Source organism: Mastigoproctus giganteus, chromosome 7 (genome assembly GCF_048544385.1).
Source record: "Mastigoproctus giganteus isolate SK-2022 chromosome 7, ASM4854438v1, whole genome shotgun sequence".
Classification (NCBI taxonomy): domain Eukaryota; kingdom Metazoa; phylum Arthropoda; class Arachnida; order Uropygi; family Thelyphonidae; genus Mastigoproctus; species Mastigoproctus giganteus.
The window spans coordinates 131,829,018-131,835,017 of NC_143581.1; the positions used below are offsets into that span (position 1 = coordinate 131,829,018).

Consider the following 6,000-nt stretch of genomic DNA (forward strand, 5'->3'; position numbering starts at 1 on the left):
AGGGTATAAAAACCCAGTAGCTTCCAAGATTAATTCCTTGAATGCTTCCCATTAAGAAATCACTGTTGATAAGATTATCAGTTGATCCCATATTATAGAAAATAAAAACTGTCTCAGACCACTGTAGTCACCTTTACTAAAACAAAAACGCTTCCCTTTACCCTTGATAGTAGTTACATCTTTAAGTAAATCCCACATCAGTACACTGTGATCACTGTCACCTAGTGACAGTGATCTGCAAATTCTTAATGCATGAATAATCACTGCTGATAATCAGATCAAAAGCATTACTCCCTCTGCTTGCCCCATGAACATATTGCTGTAGAAAAAAATCCTACAATAAATCCACAAAAGACTTGATAGCGTGCGAGTCACCAACCAACAAGTTCCAGTGAATACCTGGAAAGTTATATTGTCCCATTACAAGACATTTATTGGCCCACTATTTCTCTGCACAATTGTTCCTTGTACTCATCAGAGTCATTAGGCCTATAACACACTCCTACTCTCATTTTCCCTTTTCCAGTGCTTATTTCACACCAAACTGACTCAATATTGCACTGTCCACCAATGCCAGCTGCATGCATTTCCTTCGATTTTATGTTTCTTAACAGCATAACCCTTCCTATCCTGTCTATCCCTACTGTACACATTGTACTTCCCAAATTCCAATTCTGTACTGCTTATATCTGTGTCTCTGACATCCTAACAATATTTGCCTTTGATGTCTTGACCAGCACTTCAAATTAATCAAATTTATTTACTATACTCCTAGCACTGGTGTACATGCATGTATACATGCACCTGTTCTTATTCTTAGTTACCCTAAGATGGCCCATGTATTTACTTGTTCCATGATAACTCCTGGCACTCCTTGAAATCTCCCAGCACCTTTCCAGTTAGCATTAGCATTAGTAGAGGCATTTGATGCAAGAAAGCAAGCTTATGCAGCATCAGCCAAAAAAAAAAAAAAACCCACTTCCACTTTACCCCTCTGTTCGTTCAAAATACCTGTCCAGCTGAGCCTTAAACTTATTTAGGCTATCAACCTCCACCACAAGGGATGGATTCTGTTCCACCAACCAACCACCCACTGGCTAAAGGCAAATTTCCGCACGTCTATCCTACATCTGTCTTTCCTCAATTTGAATTTATGCCCTCTCAGGTGATTTTTCTGAGCTAGAGGAAGAATCCCATCAGCATTGAACATGCTTAAACCATTCAAGGCTTTATACACCTCTATCAGATCACCTCGCTGGTGCCTAGTCTCCAGACACTGTAATTTGCAAAACTTAAGCCTTTCTTCGTAAGAGCACCGCTTTGTTCCATTCACTAATCTTGTTCCCCTTCTCTGTACTCATTCCAGCAGCTCTACATCCTTCTTGAAATGAGGCCTCCAGACCTGTATACAGTACTCTAGGTGTGGCCTCACCATTGCCTTATACAACGGAATAATCACCTCCTTATCCCTGCTGGAAAAATTCCTGTATATCATTGACAATACTCCATGAGCTACTCTTGCAGCCCGTCTGCACTGCTCAGAGAACTTCATATCTGCCTGCACAACCACCCCCAAGTCCCTTTCATTCTCTACCACTGTCAGTGTAGTACCACAGAGTTGATACATTGCTCTGGGGTTGCTGTTTCCCATGTGTAGTACTTTACATTTGTCAATGTTAAACTTCATTTGCCACCTCTCAGCCCATCTGCTCAACCTTTCCAGATCCTGTTGCAGCAGCATAGTGTCAGTAGTGTCCTTGACAACCCTGCCAACCTTTGTATCGTCTGCAAACTTGGACATTAAGCTTGATATACCATCATCAATATCATTTATAAATACAGAAAACAATAATGGACCCAACACTGAGCCCTGAGGGACTCCACTAATAACATTAGTCCACAATGAGCAGTGTCCATTGATTACCACTCTCTGTCTTCTCCCCCTCAACCACCCCTTTATCCATAGCAGCAATTTGCCTCCAATGTCACACTGCTCCAATTTGTGTAGCAGTCTTCCATGTGCAACAGTATCAAAAGCCTTTCTAAGATCCAAGTATATAATATCAAAGTTATGCCCTGCATCCAGTTCTTTTGTGACTGCATCATAGTATCCAATCAAGTTGGTCAGGCAAGACTTCCCCTTAACAAAACCATGCTGTGTCTGAGCTATAACTGAAGTCTTGTCTAAATGATCCTGCAGTGCTTCTTTAACCAGTGCCTCCATTAATTTTCCTGGAACAGAAGTTAAGCTCACAGGTCTATAATTACTACAATTACTATATTAGAATAAGTTTGCTACTTATTCTAATAGAAGCAGTGCAAGAATCACTTTCGCCTCTGACTGCAACTACTGTTAATCTTTTAGTCTGTGAATCTCCCCAAACTTGCAATTTTCCAACCCACCTAACGCTGCCTTGGTAGCATCAGCAAATATTCTTGCATCCTATCTATTTAAGTGTATCGCATCTTTATAGAAGAAGACTCCTGTTAGCAAGCACAGATCACACTGAAAAAAATTCTATGCCATAGGCCTTGCACAATCTCTCCAGGCCGAATTGATTGACAAGGCTCTCATCATATACTCCCTACTATCATGTCTGGGCAGAATTGCAGACACTTTCAAATTTAACCCTAACTAGCGACTTTTTTTCAGCATTGACCTGTACTTGTTAGGTAAAACCGCAAAACTCTTACTCTTAAGGTCATTAATGCCAACATGTACGACAATATCACCTCTTGTGCCCTTAAAAGATATCTGCTCTACAATGTCATCAACTTTTGCCCCTGGCAGACAAACCCTATCCTGTTCCACCTATCCTTTTTACATAATATATTCCGTTTTCCTGACAATAGAATCACGGACATTAACTAGCTCCTGTGGGACGAACACATTCTGCCTTGGAGGTTGCCGCTGTGTTGCCGAATGCACAGGAGTGAACTCTGGCATTGAGTTTGGCAGGTGAGAGCTTAATTGGCCCCTTATATTAATTTCTTCAAGGGATCTACCCTACACCTTAAAAACTCTCAGATGCCCATCAGAATGCTGAGTTGGCCCTAATTTCTTAACACTCCGCTTAAAAACTGAAACTTGTGGATGAAAGAAAAATGTGTAGGATGCATATAAATTATTAGCATTTAGCATTAGCAGAGGAATTGGCAAGAAAGCAAGCTTATAGAGCATCAGCCAAAAAAAAAAAAAAAAAGATATATATATATATATATATATATATATATATATATTTATAAATTTCAATTTATTAAATTTCTATTTAATTGGCTTTTAAATTTAAAAGAATTATTATTCGTACACATAGATTTTCTAAATTAATGTAGAGTTTCTGCTGCAATATTTTTACTCTTGTTACCCCTCTCTTCCCTCCCTGCTTAATTTAAATTTAGGTTTAATTTCGCCTTTTCACTCTTGTCATGCCATACTGCTGGCATTATTTTATTTTTATTCCTTATTCTAATTTATATGGTTTTATATATATATATATATATATATATATATATAAATTATATCAGGCGATACAGAAGATTACAGCCGATCTCTGCAAAGAATAGCAATAAAGTTGTTGTTGTCGTTGGAGGTTTTATGGCGCAACAGCAGCTAAAGGCCATTATACGCCAAACTATGGTAGAATAGTAGTAAAGACTTCTATGCTTATATTAACAGTAGAAGGATGGAGATGAGTCACATTGGACCACTTGATGTTAATGGTTTAACTGCTAATGACCCTACTCAGGTTGCTGACAAATTGAACATGTATTTTGCATCTAAAATTCACACAAGGAATTATGGAAGTGGATGACTGAAGTTTATCAAACTGTAATGGGTAGTTAAATGATTTTGGGACAACCAAAAGGAAAGTGGAAGAGAAATATTAAGGCTAAACACAAAAAAGGTAGATGGGATCTACACAATTATATTAAGGGAAACAGCAAATGACGTAAGCAAACACTTAAGCATAATTATGAGATCATCCTTGGATTCCGGAGAGGTCCCTATGGACAGGAGATGTGTGAATGTATCCCCAAATATTCTCTATTATCAAGTCTAAATGAACAGAATGCATAAAATATATGTGAATCTGAATTCCTAATACATGGATGTGTTTTAACCTTTACTGCTTTATTCCTATGCAAAGCAGTAACAGTAAAAAGTTATATTTAAGTACAGACATGGAAAAAAAAAAGTTTGAAAACTATACAGTTCTGTATACTATCCAAATTTTTGTTTTGGGATTACTTTGATGACCAAAAATCACTCTCTGTCACTTTAGTAACTAGTGTTTCCAAAACTGAATTTTTTTTTTTTTTTTTTTGTTAGTTGTTGGCACATCGGCTTCTGTGGCCATAATGCACCTCCCAAAGCCCGAGGCGGGATTCGAACCGACATCCTTTGGGTTGCCAGGCAAAACTGAAAATGAAGGCAGAAATGTGCAATACCCATACTTCAATGCAGGGCCAGCTTTACACATAAGCTAACCAAGTTACAGCTTAGGGCCTCATATTACAAGAAGCCTCGCTCCATCTTAAAAATCCTTTTTCAATATTGAAGGGCCTCATATATGTTATAGCTTTGGGCCACAACAAATTTAAATCTGGCTCTGCTTCGGTGCCTAAAACCTTTACTACTTCAATGTTTCTTGACGTATTTTCAAAATCCTTCCCAATTGAAGAACTGAAATCTCCACCCACAAACAAAAAGTTTGAAAGGTAATGATAAGAAATTTAGATTTCTATACATGCTTGTACACTTCCGGTTGATCGTTGCGAGCAGCAGTAATTGATATACCTAGCCTGCACTATGGTTAGTTCAGATCTGAAACTTGCAGTGTGCAGCATGCCTCCTTACGTCACATTTTTTTTTTTTTTTTTATGCATCACTGATTAGGGAACTCGTTTTCCGCTACAGCGATAAGGGGATATACACCCTAAGACTAACGGGTTACTCATATGCAGTGACGTCACGCCTCATCGCAACGATCAACCGGAAGGGTATCAAGCTTGTAAAGATTGACCGTTTGTTAATATTTTCCATTTCAAGCACTGATTACTACGAAAATATCATTGTATAATTATACACTGTATTTTGTGTTCATACCTTACTAACCCTTGTTTATGAGCACATACCAATTATCCCTACTCCAATACAAAATGTTGTCCGCCAAATTCCTTTCCCAAAGCAATCAGAATCGACTGCATGGGTATGCAAGAAAATACCAAAGTCAATAAAACAACTGAAAAAAATTTGCTGTATGAAGAGATAAAGGAAGCACACGTGGAAAGGAGAACATTCGAAATGAAAACAAAATTGTATACCTCTCTTGAATCGCCGAAATCAAATCAAAATTCTATACCTCTCTTCGACAGCAGCCAAATGCATATATTTCTACTTGCCAAATCGTTTATCGGGTTTTCAGACTTTTGGACTTTCAGGAGCTTAGAAGTAAGGACGCTGCCCACGGCTATAAACTAATGGGTAATATATTTTTCCCCATATTTCAAAAATAACAGATCAACTTCTACTTCTTTACAGCTCCGCACTCGTCAAATAATACTGCAAAAGCATCAGGCGAATGTAGCATTATCGTGACTATTAGCGATATGCCACGATGAAAGAATCGATTCTTCTTACAATCGGTTATATACTGTAGAATGCATAGATAATATAGGAATTGCTATCAAGTCGGCTACAGTAATGAACAGACCATCTTATCAAAGAATCTACTACAAGAAATGAATTCAGAGTGTTTCTTTTCTAAAGCACTTCTAAACAAAAGCGGATCCACACTTAAACTTTTTTTTTTTTTTTTTTTTTTGGAGGGGAGTGGAGAAAGACCAAATTTATTCAGCTGCAGTAAATTAAAAAAAAAAAAAAATTTAAATAAAATCTTTTTAATGATTTGTCCCCGACGTCAGATAGTAATTCGGCCAAACAAACGTCATTTCGTGGTGATTGTCATTCGTTTGCTTGCACATAACTTCCGATTTTTG

The 6,000-nt window shown here is 37.8% G+C and overlaps 1 protein-coding gene across 3 annotated transcripts in view; it reads right to left on the reverse strand.

Annotated features, from left to right (window-relative positions):
• LOC150083206 (ras-related protein Rab-28-like) overlaps positions 1-5,659 on the reverse strand; it is a 158,944-nt gene extending 153,285 nt beyond the window's left edge. The window contains exon 1 of one of the 3 annotated variants that reach the window (XM_090377909.1): positions 5,108-5,216. The gene's annotated coding sequence lies outside the window, so the exon portion shown is untranslated. Of the gene's footprint in view, positions 1-5,107; positions 5,217-5,325 lie in introns of those variants that run through there. The other 2 variants (XM_090377908.1, XM_090377907.1) reach the window with 2 other exon arrangements.
• Between the last annotated feature and the right edge of the window lie 341 nt (positions 5,660-6,000).